General features: G+C 33.5%; 1 long non-coding RNA gene across 7 annotated transcripts in view; it reads right to left on the reverse strand.

The window, feature by feature from the left end:
* Positions 1 to 17,094, reverse strand: part of LOC110348128 (uncharacterized) — a 1,027,816-nt gene that overhangs the window by 435,995 nt on the left and 574,727 nt on the right. For all 7 annotated transcript variants that reach the window (XR_015449384.1, XR_002393120.2, XR_015449383.1 and 4 more), the window contains one exon: positions 4,332 to 4,381. This is a non-coding gene — a long non-coding RNA (uncharacterized LOC110348128). The remainder of the gene's footprint in view (positions 1 to 4,331; positions 4,382 to 17,094) is intronic.

Genomic DNA, 17,094 nt, shown 5'->3' on the forward strand with positions numbered 1-17,094 from the left:
ATATTTTTCTCTCCACTTAGGTTATAAATCTTTCAATGCAGGTTTTGTGCTTTGAAGGTTGTATTCCCCAAAACACAAACCAAGCACAAAGCTTATTCCTCCTGGGAACATGCTACATATTTATTACCTTAAATTAATTCAATTCAATATCTGTACATGACTCTGTGAACATCTATCCCAAGAGAAGAAAAGAGAGCAAGATTTGTTGCAGGTGTATCTGATTCCATACCATTTGACCTATATGCCAAAATATTATTACATCCAAAAATTGATAGAATAAAAGTCAATATGATATTTTTAATGAATTGATTCACTTTCCTGACACAAGTATTAATGTTTGTGTAGATACCATTAATATAAAATTTGTCATGTAAATTTTAACTTCAAACATAATAAGCATTGCTATAAGTGTGGTGCCCCTGGCCTCTGGCTTTTTTAACTTAAGTCTCATGATGTAATTATCTACACACCAGTGAATATTTCTAGCTTTAACAGAATTAAATTTCATATATATATATATACATATACATACATATAGACATAATCACAAGGAAGTCAAATAAGCATTTTACATGTTTGTCTAATGTAATGCCTAATTTTTAATTTGGGATCTTGCCAAGTCCTGTATGTCAGTAATGTGTATGCATTGAAATTTTCTAAACTGGGATCTTTCTGATATTTTCTCTTTCTTGTTTTGGCTTTTTGACCATTGTCAATGTTGATGCATTTACTGTTATTGTACAAAGGCCCATTCCTTCCAGAACTCCCCAAGTGACTCATGAGAATCTCCTTGCTGCTATGTCATTGGTTTATGTATTAGTCACTTTCCTTTCTCTGGGATAAAATATCCAATATTCACAATTTAAAGGAGAAGAGGTTAATTTGGGTTCAGAGTTTCAGTGAGTTCCATCTCTGGTTGGCTGGTTCCATGGCCCACAGGGAATGGCAGAACAAGAAGATGGAGGAAAGCTATTCAGCACATGGCTGCCAGGAAGCAGAAAGTGAGGAAGGAGCCAGGGTTGAGCATACACCCTTCCAAGTCACCCTCCAGTGACCCATCCCTTTGACCAGGCCCTACCTCTGAACTTAAAACTTGGGGAACTTTTTAGATCTAAACATAACAGTTCCCAACAAAGTTACTCCAGGTCCCTGGCTTAACTTCTATGGAATGAGCTTCCATTGCTTCCTGCCAGTTATCTGTGCCACCAGGTTGTCAGCTAGTATCACTGCAGATGTGAGACACAGATTAATAGTTCAGAATTGAGTTTTTTCTCAAGATAGATCTCAAATTGTTATTCTAAGACATATTAAATTATGCTTTCATTCAAAATCTGTAGTTTTTGAAAAATAATTTCATTTAATCATGCCTCTGGCAACCTTTTAAAATGTTACTATTAATAATTAAGTTCTTTACCTTTATTAGGTAATCATATTCAGGACTGAAACTTTTTCTTCAAATCCAATATTAAATGAATTAATTATTTTGACTCAACTGGAAGTTTGAAAATGTAAAAGGTTATTTTAAATGTGTGACAAGAGGGCCAGGGATTTAGCTCAGTGGTTCCAGTGCCTGCTGGCCTCACAAGCTCAAGGTCACGAGTTCAATCCCTGGTACCAAAAAAAAAGAAAAATGTGTGACAAGAATTATCCTTGCACATCAAACCTACATTGTATGTATCAATGCATACAATTACAATTGTAATTAATATATTACAACTGTAACTAATGCATTACAATTGTAATGCATACATACAATATAATTTTTGAATGCTAATCCCATTAGCAATTAAGCACTTATATTGAGCTTTAAAATTCAATATTTAAAAAAAATCTATCATTCATTTCTAGGTCAAGTTGACTCACATAAGTTTTAATTTGCTTTCTCCCCCAAAAGTCTTTGATATTACAGAAAAACTAATCCTAGAAAAACTGGAAGGATTCCTTCCGAGGACAAGGAGAATTTCTTAAATACATAAAACAAATGGGATTTAATTGGAAAGGAAACCCCACAGAGGTGAGCAAGTGACAACTCAATAGGAACTTCTGAAAAAAGAAGGTTTTCCAAATAGAACACCCAAAACCTCCCAGGATCACAAAAGGTCTAGCTTGGGAGCCAAGGCAGCCCCTGGGGCAATTGGCAAGGTAATTAATTAAAGCACTCTACCCCTGCTGTGCAGGGATACAATTCTCAGGAACAAGCTGAGGAGCTCTAATTAAATGGGGGACCTGCCTTAGGGAACTCCCAGGGAGAGTCTGGTGCCAGGAAGAGAAGTAGAGCAATGCCCTAGTCAACTTTTGCAGCTACAAAATTGAAGCAAAATTCCCTCAAAGGGATCAGTGAAACAATAAATAGTCTCTACATAAAAGATAAAAACTCCAATAGAAGCTATTGTAAATATGTTTAGAAACTTGGATGAGAAAACTCATCATCCGAATACAAATTTCCGAAGTCATAAAGAAAAGGTTGGCATATTTGACCATACTTTATATTTAGCTTTACCTTCTTTTTGACCAGATATAGTGTTAAAAAAGGTAAATGATGAAGGGTTGGGGATTTAGCTCAGTAGCACAGTGCCTGCCTGGCAAATGCGAGGTCCTGAATTCAATCCCCAGTACCAAAAAAAAAGGTAAATGATGAATGTGTGGCGAATATATACACTCATTTATGATGGAAAAACTATGACCTACTTAAAACACAAAAACTGCTCTAAATAAATAAGAAAAATATTAAATGAGAGTATAAATTCTTAAAAAAATTTCAGCTAACAGATATTTTCATAATTTTTCATGATCAAATAAAATCAATGAAATAATGGAAATATTTAAAATATATACATTGTTATACATTGATGATATTAGGAGAATAACACTATCATTAATCTTTATTTGAAAGTAAATTTGATTCAAAGTTTTTTATAGTAAAATTTGGTGGATTTTATCAAATATAGCATTCTATCTATAAAGTTAACAAAACTTATTCCTTTCTGCATGAGGGTGAATATTGAATTAACAAAATATCTGTCTTGCACAGAAAATGTGATAAAGGTAAAATGTCAGCAGTGTTACAAGGCTAAGTTGTGAGTTGTTTATCATAAACAATTTATTACAATCATTTCTGAAATCCTTCTAGATTGGTAGTATATAGATAGTAAGAAGCCATAATTTGGGTATCCCTGGGTGTTGTAAATCTCAGTGAAGGAAAATATCTTATTTTCCTCCTAGAAAATTGGGCTTTCTTTTCTGTATTCTATATTTCCTACTCTAATGAAATATGACACTTAATGTGACCTACATTAATCTTATAATCTTGAGCATGTAGACAGATTTGTTAAGATGTCTGGTAGCCACTGAAAACTTGCACAAGCCATTTGAATTCCTTACACCTAAACAACAATACATAGTAACATGTTTAGAATATGAAAACCTTATATGCATCCAGAAATAGCAGAAGTGAAAACTTGAATACATTATGTAATATTTTTTATATTCTAATAGAATGAAAAGGATTTGTGTCACTTAAATGTAAAAAAGCCCATGAAAAAATTGTTCACTGAAAAGAATATCCTGCAAAATAATATGTATTCATTCTTGTACATGTATATGTGTTTCAGTCTCTTCTAGGATTTGGGTTACTCTAAGCACCCACCTGATTGACTGGTCTCCTATAACATCTATCCTTTAACTCACAAAAGGAATCTCCAGTTTAGACTGGTTATACATTAAAATGATCAGAAAAGTTTTCAAATACCAATGTTGGAAGTGATGTCAGCAAGAATGTAGAATAAGAGGTATCCAGCCCTTTTTTAACCCCACAGGGACAAGATTTTGCAACCATCATTAGACAAAAGTGCCTTGGTGGAAGTCTTGGGTTTTAGGTAGGAGGTTGAGAAACACTGGTGGAGGCCAAAACCAAGGATAGCTTCTTTGAGAAGGCAAGCCCATGCCCATGGCAGGCTCATCAATCATAGTTCCAGCTACAGACTCACGTACAGTCCATTCCGCTGTGCACTCAGCTCTAGCCTTGCTGTTTGTAGTTTTGCCACCAGCCCCACACCCTTAGGGACACAGGAGAAATCCTGCATATCCTAGGTAATAAACCTATCTGAAGATACAAAGTTTGCTCCATGCACCCCTGCTTTGGATCCAAGAAGTACTCCCATGAGCCCAGGACCCAGCAGGAGAAGATCTTTATCAGCCGAAACCAGTATATGAAAATTAGAAGTCTTGTTGGCTTCTTCAAAGGCATAAACACCAATGTAAGGATATACAAATCAATAGTGAAGAATCAAGCAAATAAGATACCACCAAAGGTATGGTATAATTCCACTTACCCATCATAAAAACGTAGAGATCCACACTCTGCTTCCCATGGATCAGTGAGCTATGAGAGAACGTAGACAAATAATGAAGTTGGTAAAAACTATATGAACAAAATTAGAAGGCTAATTTTTAAAAAATAGAACAAAAAAATTGAACACCAAAAAAATAACCTGTAGAAATACTGGAGCTGAAGAATGCAGTAACTAAACTGAAATTTCCAATACAGATCACTAAATGCAGACTTAGTTATGCAGAAGAATCAGCAAACTCAAAAACAATTTATTTGAAATAATCCAAAGAGAGAAATAAAATGAAAAAAAGTATATACAACTTATAAAATACCACCTAACAAAATAATTCATGCACTATGAAATAGAGAAAAAAGCAGAAAGATATGCAAAGAAATAATGGCTTAGAACTCTACAAAACCACTTGGGAGTTATGGATGCTTTGATTTGTGAAACTCAAAATTCTCCAAACAGGTTGCAGTCAGAAAGGCCTACAGTGAGATATATTATAATTAAAATATCAAAAGCTGAAGAGAGAAATTTGCAATGAAAAAATACCTTGTCATATACAAGAGAATCTCTATAAGGCTATCACTTGACTTTTCAACAGAAAACCTGCCACCAGGAGAGAGTGAAATGACATATACAAAGTATTAAAAGAAAATCTGACAGCCAAGAATGCTTACCCAGAAAAACTGTCACTTAAGAATGAAGAAACAGATAAAAACTTTTCAAACAAACAAAAACTGAAGGAATTCATCACCACTAGATCTACCTTATAGGCAGTGCAAAAGGAGTTCAAGTGAAAGCAAAATCATTAAACAATGTGAAAGCATATCAAAGTGTAAATCTCACTGCTAAAGATACACACAAAAAGAAACAGAAAATAGTATACTATTATAATGTTGGCACATAAAACACATTTAACAAAAATGTGTAAGGGGTGATTGAAAACTACCATGAGTGTTTAAAAATACTTTATTACAGTAAAAACCACATTGTAATATGACACACACTTATTCCATTGTTCTTGGAACTTCCTGAAGCAGTTCTGGAATTACATTTTTGTGGGCTGACATCATTAACAGGTGTGATAAAAAACATGGTAAAAGTTGCTGCCAATTACCATTCAACGAAAATGTAGGCTCATGAAGATATTATATTGTCTCCTAACCCTCCTTATTCGCAGGATCTGTTACCATGTAACTTCTGACTCTTCCCCAAAGTCAAAATGTGCATGGACTCAGAACATCAAGGCAGCCATGACCATGCGACTAAAGACACTCACAGGAAAAGACTTTCCAGATCTTCTTCAGAAAGTGGCAAGATTGACAAGCTATGTGTATTTGAAGGCAGAAGGAGTACTTTGAGGGAGATTAATAGCGATGTCTCATTTACTGAAATTCTTTTAAAGACACACATGGTATTTTGTCATCATAGCTCATACAAATTAAAATAGAAAAGGTGAAAATTGCTATAACCACAGAAATTTATTAATGGATAATAATACAGAAAGAAACATAATCTGGCATCAATTACATAAAATGTAGAGAAGGTGTAGTCTTTGCATATTTGATTGAATTTAAAACACTATTAGTTTAAAATAGACTTTTGTGACTCATATGTTCAATGCGACTACCTTAATAATCAAAAACAGAAAAAACAAAAGTATGTTATATAAATAAAATATAAAGAAGAACCAATGCAGACCACTATCAAAAAAATCATCAACTCAACCAGAAAGATAACAAGAGGAGAAAAGAACAAAAAAAACCCTACAAATATGAAAAATATTAATAAACTGGACATTATAAACCCATACCTATTAATAACTACTTTAGATATAAATGGCATAAATTTTTTGACATGGACAAGTTGCTTGGTTTAAAAACAAGACCTGGCTGGGGATATAGCTCAGTGGCACCTTGCCTGCCTCAGGAGTGCAAGGCCCTGAGTTCAATCCCCAGTATGGCTAAATAAATAAATAAATAAATAACCCAACCATTCTATGGTGTGTACAAGAGACTTGCTATACATTTAAGGATACATATAATCTGAAAGTGAAGGAGTGAAGGGAGATATTGCATGTAAATGGTAGCCAAATGATATCAGTAGTGAGTGTGCACGTATCAGACATAATAGATCTTTGTGAAAAACAGTCACAAAAGACAGAGGTCTTTGTATAAGGGTACGGGTACTGATCCAACAAAGATAAAACAATTATGCATGCATAAAACATTAAAACATGTTTATGGATAGAGAAAATATAGACAGATCTAAAAGTAGAAATACATATCAACACAGTAGGAATGTATATCGTCTAGTGCTAGAATCAATAAGTAACAGAACTAATACAATGCACCCCATGACATGTACAGAACTTACTCTCAATAGCAGAGGAAAACATGTGTTCTCAAGCAAACACAGATCTTTCTCCAGAAAAGATTACATTTTAGGTCACAAAACAAATCTTATTATATTTAATAAAACTGAAATAATTTCAAATAACTTTTCAAAATACAATAAGAAGTCAAAAATCAGTAACTGTAAATGGAAGATTCACAAATATATGCACACTGAAAGCACTATTGCACAGCTATTAGAACAAACAGGATATCAAAATGAATTTTTTTAAAAAATTGAGACAAAAATGAAAATAATTTAACAAAACATGTGGATAAAGCAAGACAATAATAATAAAAGTATATTTTAAAAAGAATGAGGGCCTGGGATTTAGCTCAGTGGTGCCACCACCTGCCTCCCAAGTGCAAGGTCCTGAGTTCGATCTCTGGTACAAAAAAAAAAGGAAGAAATAACTTCAATAAACAATCTATTTTTATACTTCAAGAACTTGGAGGGGGAGTAAGCACAAAGGAAGGAAGAAATTATTACAGATTTGAGCAGGAAAAATCAATAAAAACTCAACTAACCTAAGAGTTGGGGTTTTTTTATTTTTGTTTTTGTTTGGTTGTTTTATTTTGGGAGATAGTTACTTGTTTTTATTCTTGCAGCGCTGGGGCCTGAACTCAGGGAACTTATCCCTGAGCTACATCTCCATCCCTTCCAATTTTATTTTTTTAAATTTTGAGACAGTTTCTTGATAAGTTACCTGTGCTGGCCTCAAATTTATGTTTCTCTTGCCTCAGACTCCCAAGTAACTGGGATTACAGGCATATACCACCTTACCTGGCTAGAGTTATTTTGTTTTTTTAAAAGATAAACAAAATTGACAAACCCTTACACATAAACAAAACCAGAGACGAATGGAAGACATTAAAACAGATGACTGAATAATAAAAAGATCATAAGGGATTATTACAACCCATAATACACTAACAAATTGAGGAACACAAAAGAAATGAATAAATTATTAGAAACATGCAATCTAGCAGAACTGACTCAAGAAGAAATAGAAAACATGTACAGAGTAATAAAATATGACATTGAATTAGTAATCAAAATCTTTCTAACAAAGACAACCCCAGGACCAGGTGAGCTCACAGACAAATTTCACCAAACATACAGGAAAATCCAATCTTTGTTAAACTCTTTCATAAAATAGAAGAAAGAACTTCAAAACTCATTTTATGAGTATAGGAGAGTTCAAAAATAGAGCCACACAAACAGCCCAACAATTTCGTGACATTTTTGACAAAGGTACTAAAATAAGTCCCTGAAAGATAGACAACATTTCAGCAATCGATGCTGGAGTAATTGGATATCCAGAGGCAAAATATAAGGCCTGACCTAATCCCCCACATTTCAAACTAACATTATCATAAAATGAATCATGGAAAAAAATAAAACTATTAGGAAAAGTTAAAAGACACTCTAAGGATTAAGAATATATAAAGAATACTTGGATTTGATACCAAAAGCATGATCCATAAGAGGAAAACATGACAAACCAAACTTTATCAAAATTAAAAGCTTCTCTCACTATGTATAAAATTCTGTAAAGAGGTAGAAAAGTGAATACATCGACTTGGAGAAAATATTTGTAAACTACACATAAAAAAGAAATTGCTCTAGAAAAAACTCTATGTGGTCACCAATAGAAGGACCAAAATCTATTTAAAAATGTAAACACATAGTTCCATGAAGAGATGCAAAGAAGCACATGAAGATACTTGGTCACCATACATTGATGACTGATATAATATGGTACGATGCTCTGGAAAACAAGTTGAAAGTCTCTTATAAACCTAAGACTGCAAAGATCAGGTAGTCCAGCCATTATATACTTGGGTATTCATCCCTTAAAATGAAAACATAAGCATACAAAAAGCTGTGCACATACAATTATACCAGTTTTACTTGTGAGATTAAAAAACCTGAAAACAATCCAAATGTTCTTCAATGGGTGAATGATTAAACATACTATTAAACATAATGCACTATGAACAAACTATCGATTAGCATACATACAACCTGCATAAATTCCAAAAGATTACAGTGATCACTGATTATACTACATCAAGTTGACTTCAGGAAGAACTGCCTAGCGGATTAGTAAAATTCTGCGCATATCTGAAAGACTGACCTGTGGCCTAGAAAACTTAGCAGGGAAACTCACCTCAGATGGGTGCAGCACCACCCAATAAGCTCGTAGCCTGGATGAAATAAAAAGGGAAAGAAGAAGGAAGTGTTCCCTTTTAGGGAGAACTCCAGTCTTCGCCACTGCATTTGGACTCTGATCTCCAGTCGTGCCAGTCTTCGAACTCAGACGAGCACCTACAGTGATTCTACAGTGAGTTTCCAGGCCTTCAACGTTGGACTGCCACTGGATCCTCTAATTCTCCTGTGCACAGACCACATTTTGGATTCCTCTACTTCTGATCCGGCAGACAGCCATCATGGCTCTTCCACATCCGAGCCCATAAGCCTATCTCATAAATCCCTTTGTGTAATTGCACATGTATTTTATATTTCTTCTGTTCCTCTAGGGAACCCAAATATAATTACACACTCTTTAATTCTAATTATATAACATTCTTCATGACATAATTAGAGAGGTGGGGAATAGTTGCCAGATGCTGCTGAGAAAGGAAAGGAGGTGATTACGAGTATAAAAAGGGTAGCATAAGGGATCTTTGCGATGGAACAGTTAGGAATTGAGACTCTGGTGGCTGCCACACAAATCTACATATGAGATAATTTACATAGAAGTAAATACATACAAATACATAAGAATAAGTATATGAAAAATTGGCGAAATATGAATGATTTGACACATGAATTATATCAGTGTCAATTTCCTGGTGAAGGTATTCAACTATATATAGTTGCATAAAATGTTACCACTGGTAGAAATTGGGTTAAGGGTATATGAGATCCCTTTGGTATTATATCTAATATTTGCATATTAATACACAATTGTCTCAAAATAAAAAGTTAAAACAAAGAAACAAAAAAGTTAAAACTCCAAGCCAAAGATGCTAATTTATCTTGTTTGGTGGAGCCTCAGTAATCTGTGTTGTCTTTTAAAGTTCTTCAAGCAAATATAAGTGAATTTCAAATTGAGAATTGTTGCTAGATAATGTTCCTAGCATTTAGTGTGAATCTGTTCATGGTGTTTGCTTGAGTTTAATCTGAATTTTCTGTCTGAATATTGTTCATCTGAACACTGTCTTGGATTGTCTGGCTGCTATTCATGAATTGAGCAGTTGCACTGGGACCCCTCCCCACCATAGTTCAGGTGTAGTGTCTCAGTCTATGTGATGGTTAAGATTACTTGTTGACTTGGATTGGCTTGGGACCTGCCTAGGGATTAGTAAAGCACACTTTTGGTGAGCCTAGGTGGGTCATAGAGATGTGACCTTGGGAACTATAGCTAGTCCCCAGTGCTTTCCTCCTGGGTGCTCTTTCCCTCCTTTGCTTTCCAGCTACTGTGTACTAAGCATCAGTGCTCCCCTATACACTTCTGACATGATGTTTCTGCCTTGGAGCTAGGCAACCATGGACTAAATTCCCTGAAACTGTAAGCCTAATTAAACCTTTCCTTCTTTAAATTGCGGTTGTTGAGTAATATGCCCCAGGAACAGGAAAGCTGAATAATAGAGTTCACATCATTCTATTATTGTTTTAACATACATTATTAGCTAAGTTCAGTATTATTGTCAGTAATATGCATTACTATTCTAAGAAATTATGTAAGATATACCAATAAATATTATTTAACAGAAATAAGCTTTAAAATATTTTGATATCAGAATTTCAAATATGTTTATAGTATTTTTTTAGATTTTGTTTTTTGCTACTTTCGTATACTAAACACAACATTAATTTAGCTTACTCTTGTTGAAATGTGAATATAGTTTTTTATGTTTTCAATTATTTTTCCTAACATGAATTAGCTGGTTACTATAGACACAGCCAAATGTTGTTAGCAAATAAAAGGGCAAATAAAAATGATAAAAGACAGGTCTCATTTGTAGCAGGGCAACTGAAATGAAAACTTCTACATACACAAAGTTCATGCTGTTTAGCCTACTTGTTTCAAACAACTGTAGATTAAATAAAATTCCACAGCAACAGACAGAGAGAGCCCATTGTAATCAAATCAGGCATCAGTTGTAAGTGAAAATCAATCAGCATTTCACTTCCTCCTGCTGTTGATCTAGACAACAGACACTGTAAAGACCCTGTCAGAGGAACTGGCAGACAATTATGGAGAATAATTCTAAAACCCACAGCCTCTTTGTCACAGTTACTTTAAACTATAATGTTCCTTTAGCCGAGAGACCTAAATAACATAGGTTGTAATAACCATTCCTAAGATCATTTTTGGCATTAAAATTGCTTTGTGAAGTTGTGATAGTACTACCATGACTGCCGTTGTTTTTATTAAGGCATCGTCTTCCAAACAAGCTTGTGGTACAGTCTATGTAAGTCTCACATAGCTAATGTCCTCAGTAGTAATTGATATCCTGGGTCCCTTTTTAAAGCACTGTGATTACCCTATCCCCTGAATACTAGGGAGGTCAAATGGCTAGGTAGGCATAATCACACTGCTGTAATTATGAGTGCTGCAACTTAGAATTGGAATCAAAACACAGAACTGAAAGCCAGCTGTGCCCACCATATACCAAGTTCTCTTTTTTCATAATCATGTGATGTATTGTTCTGTTTTTAAATCTTAGTCTTGTGCTTTTGTCTTTTAATAGCATTGGTAAATGAATCATTAGATTTACTAAAAGACAAGGGTATTTAAATGGTTAGATGTTATAAAAGGTAACTAAGATATATGTTACCAATACTAGACTTTGCTAAAATATAATCATTCCTTCTCAAAAAGTAACATTTTCTCATGATAGTATTAGGAGATTTGCTTTCTCATCAAGCTTCTTTCTTATTCAGGTGTACAAACTTTATTAGAAGGTCCTCATTACAGCTCAATTTACAAAATACTAGATTATTTCTTGTCAGCTAGAACAGCCCTAGACAATGGACCAATCCCATCTTCAGACAAAGATGTTTAAACAAGTTCACCTAGAATTCTGACACGTGGTATCCAGTCCTTCAAACTGAATATAATTATTTCTTTATACACTGGTCTCAACTGGAAATCAGGGATCTGTTTTTCTTTTGCCTAAATCATTCCTGTAAACCCCCATTCTTTCCCTTGTATCTTTTCAAAGAGGACCATGTATCTAGTGCTGCATGGAGAGAGGTGGGAATAGCCCCTTTCCTGGTCTTGATTGAGTTCTACACCCTTGGGAAGAGCCCTTTGGGGACAAGGGATGTACAAGAATTTTTAATGTTTTCTGACATTCTCCTTTGATCAGTTTTCTCCTTGTGAGATTGCATTTCAAGTGGTAAATCTTTGGAGAAGCAATTTGATGTTTGAGATTTTGTGTTTGAGAGGAATTTTGTCTCTCAAATAATAAGAGAAACTAGAAACACAGCCAAGAAAAAGCAATCCAGATGTTAGAGGGCTGAAAATGCTAACCCTAGATCAGGCCATTTTTCTAGACTGACCCAAGACTGAGCTTGCCTTATTTTTGTCATTATATCTGTCTCCTTTGATTTCACATCCTCAAACATTGGCGTCTAAAAAGCACCTCATATGCTTATTCACTTTGTCAATTCCTGGGCCCTTTCTATAGAGATTCCCATTCGGCATAAATAGTATGTAGGTCTCTTAACCTAGGACTGAGCAAACAATTCATGGATTGATAGAGATGTGGTCCATAAAAGGACTGAATGCAATAAACAAGGTCCATGTCTCAAGCGTCCTAATAAAAATGAAAGAATTAGTTTAAGACTATCATCAGTAATTTAGCAGAGGGCTGGGGATTTAGCTCAGTGGCACCGCACCTGCTTCGCAAGCACAAGGTACTAAAATAATAATAATAATAATAATAATAATAATAATTTAGACATTTCTAAATGTAACTCATCTCTTACAGAGTAGCACCTTCTCTTGACAATCAGGATAGGTTCTGTTTCTTTCTGGTGCACCTGTGCCAAAGCCATAGCATCAGAAACCTAGGCTTATTTCTCATTTCCTTTTTGCAGACATTAAGGGAAAGAAGAAAATTTGTCCTTACTGAATCAACTGCCTTATCTTGCAAAAATGCCATTTTTTTCTTCCACTAGGATTGAATGATATGAAGAACTAGATTCATTTGTTTCTTACAGATATTCCAAGATGATTCATTGAAAAAATTTTCTTTTCCATTGGAATGATTCCGCTCTTTTGCTGAAAATTAAATGATTTTGTAAATGGAGCTGTTTTTGAGCTCTTCAGCTTCATCAACTCTTTTCCTCTCTCCATCAACTCTTTATCCTTTCTTATTCAATACCACACTATATTGATACTCTAATTAATAGTAGCAATGCCAATAGTCCAGGTGCATAAATTTTCCAAGTATTTTTAAATTTAGAATTCTAAATCCTTTTGCTGTTCTATATGTTTCAGAATCAGTTTTTCAAATTATGTAACAAAAAACTCAAAAACTTGTATTATAAATGGGAATATGTTGAATCTACAGAACCATTTTTTGGAAAATTAGCATCTTAACAATATTGGAATTTTTCAATCCACAAACTTGTTTTATATTTTTAAAATTTCCATTTGTGTATATATTATGTAATTTCTCTGAGCAATATTTTCAGTAGAGCTTATATTTGTTAAATCTATTTCTGAATATTTTTACAGTTTTTGCCACTTCAATATTTGGAATTTTTAAATATTTCATTTCTAAGTACTTGTGATTATAATTATGATATTAAAGTATATATGATTATTTTTAATTAGCTTACATTTGATAACTTTTTAAATTCATTCTTAGTTCAAATAGTTGCTAGGTAGATTTCTTAGAAACTTCTGAATACATAATCATACCATGAACAAATACAGAAATGTATTTTTTTCTTTCCAATCTATTTATTTTCTTTTTCAAGATTTATTTCTATGACTAGACTCACTAGCGCAATGCTTAATAAAGGAGGTAAGAATGGACATCTTTGCCTTGCTTGCATTCCTGGGAAGAAAATAATTAATAATTTATGAGGGTATTCATAGATGACATTCAGCAGACTTAAAGACTTTTCTCTAGTTATGTTTTGAAAATTTTTATTATGAATGGGTTTATCAAATATTTTTACTATAGTGAAATGATCATTGATTATTTTTCCTTGATTCTCTTAAGATAGTGCATTAAATTGATTGATTTTAAGAGTTAAACTAACCTGAATTCCTGGGATAAAACATTTAAGTGTATTTTAAGGATTCTTGCATTTATATTTTTAATACTGATTGCATTTTATTATTATATTACTAGTTATTAATTAATTAAGGTATATTATTAGGATTATATCAGCTTCATAAAATGAATTAGAGTATTCATCACTGCTCTATAGATTGTTGGAAATCATAACTGCCTTAAATATTTGATAGAACTGCAGTAGGTCATTCTAATTTGGATTTTTTTCTTTCTGGAAAGTTTTTTGATAATGTGTTCAAGTTCTTTAATACATACAGCTTCCTCATCTATGATATAAAATTAATTAATAACATCTCTTTTGAAAAGTTTTAATAAAAATCAATTTGCTTAATATTTTTAAGGTTCTTCAAGTAGTATCTGGCATACAGAAAAGGAACCATCTGACAAATAGTTTCTATGAACATATTGTTGTTTTCCATTTTATGTTTTGTCCAGGTAATATTTTTAAGAAAAGTAAGGTATAATAGATTGATATACTTTTTAAGATACTATATTTTCTTCCTGTCATTAGGCTTTTATAATTATGTTACATGTAACTTATTAAAAAGATAACCCTATACTAAAATCTCTAGTAGCTGGAATACAATATCATATCTAATGCTTTTTTCCTATAAATTATTCGTATGAAATTCTTGGATTTGAGTCTTTGAACATGTTCACACTCTATGAACAATCAGATTGCTTCCCCAAAAGTCACTTCTTCAGCAAATATATATATATATTTTTTTGGGGGGAGGAACTGGAGATCGAACTCAGGACCTTGCACTTTCGAGGCAGGCAGTGGCACCACTGAGCTAAACCCCTGGCCCCTTCACCAAACATTTTTAGCAGTATACGCATTTTCTTCCTGGCTTCTGTTACACGGTAATTTTAATTGTTGCTTATTTCATTGGTAAACCAAAACATTATTTGCTTTTTTAACTTTCTAAAAATGAGTGATACTGAACAATTGTCTTTATTATTTGTGAATTGTTTCCTGATTTAAATTGTCCATTCTTATATTTATTTACAAATGTTGTACATAGTTTTGTTCCTTTTTACTGTTATGTGAATGTTTCACATTTTGAGTTCTTAATAAGCTTAGTTCATCATTTATCGTTATGTTTTTGACTAACCAAAGTCTGTCCCTCTCAGGTATATCAACCAATTCACAGTTATTTGATTATATTTTTAAATTTCCCCTGTTTTGAAAATTGTTGCTTTTTAAAATCCAACATCTAGCTATATTTTGTTCATTTTATCAAATATTTATTTTTAATCTTATAATTATTTCTTTAATTTAAGATTTATTCTTAATTCATGGTAAAAATAAATGAGACATTTTATTATCTCCACTTCAGAAGACAATGATTGCCAGAGAGTTTACCTGACCTAGCCAGGGTTAAACAACTATTAAATAGTGGAGCTGGGATTTTATCTCCTAACACTCCTATGCTACAACCCATCCTAAGTCTTATTAAAAGCATATTGCCAAATCACCATTTTTTTTTTTGCTTTACTTTCTATCTGAACAGCTAAAAGGCTTTGCATGCTCTAAAGTCTACTTACCATTGTTCACTAGTAAGCTATCCATTTGTGAATTAGGCTGCCCTAGGATCCACAAATATGGAGTTACAAGATCAGTTAGAAAATGTTGCATGTGAAGTGCAGTGACATAAAGTGGCTGGAATTACAGTAGAATAGGAAAGATCTATTTTCCTCCATTGGTGTTAAAAGTCATTGTTCAAAAACACTTGCTGTTCACCCCTGGAATGTCTGTAGGATTGAACTCACAGGGCATCACTGGGCTCTAAGATCACTACATTTACAAACTTAAACTATAATGTCAAAATCTTTGTCAAATCCAAAGTAGTTCCCCACCTTGAAAGATGGAATTTAGACTCCCTGTGCACAAACCTATAGCCATGTAAACGTTTTCTCTGATTTCCTTGTCAAGTGACACGGTTAAGACTCTGTTATGTTGGTATTTTTGCTGTTTACAGTGAACTTGAATCCACATGGCTTATGGTCTGATTGTGCAGTGGTATTTTGGGGAGTTCAAAACTGACAAAAAATTAATATTAAGATAGAAAAGATAAACGTTGGTATGTTATGAGGGGGAATCTGCTCAACTCCAAGTATTGTTCTTATGGCCAGCCTAGGTCATGAATGGATTATACCTGGCTAACAGTGAGAAGAAATTACTAATACCATGAAAATACACAGGGACAATAAGAAGATTAAGAGGAAGAGCATTTTATCCATGACCACCATGAAATTTGTTCACGATTTGGAATCAGTGACTGATTTTTCTCATCTGGTAGGTTATTTGTGTCTTTGAAAAACTACATAAAATGTGGAAACTTCATTACTATTCAAAGACATAGAAATTAATCCCATATGATTTTTCATCTATTTCCTTTATAAAAAAGACAATACATGAATTTTTAAAAATAAAGAAATATCTTTGGAAGGATTAAATGTTAACACTATACCAGAAGACTACAGAAGAAAGAAAATGTATGAGCTGGCCTCTAATAGTGGTTTAATGTAACATAAATACTTTAATAATAAAATATTTCCAAATGCTTACTAGTAGTGGTATACAAGTCAGGGAATGAGTAGTGGTGTAGAGACCTATGTGTCTCAAACATAAGGAATATTATACAACAGGCATTTTTTAGAATTTCCAGCACATGGTGATGATAGAAAGCAGACAAAGTTTTAGTGGCTTAAAGTTTTAATATAGTTTTTGAAATCTCATGGACAATTGATACCTCTGCTGTTTCCACTGTGGCAAACTGCTCTTTGCTGCCATACCCATTTCCAACACTATACCATGCTGCCATTTACAGCTACCTTGCAGGTCTCAGTTTTCATAAAGACATTGAGGTCACTTCAAGTAACAGGAAGTACCACATGTTCCACATACAGTACTTACCGTTTCAGACAAGGTCATCATTCACAAGGAAATCCGCAGCAATAAAGTCTTCTTTTTGGGGAAAAAAAGCCATAGCTGTCTAATGTTCACTAAAACATACCTTTTGGGTAATTCT

Source organism: Heterocephalus glaber, unplaced genomic scaffold, assembly GCF_053883595.1.
Source record: "Heterocephalus glaber isolate CG9 unplaced genomic scaffold, H.glaber_assembly_v1.0 deba00000676, whole genome shotgun sequence".
Lineage (NCBI taxonomy): Eukaryota > Metazoa > Chordata > Mammalia > Rodentia > Bathyergidae > Heterocephalus > Heterocephalus glaber.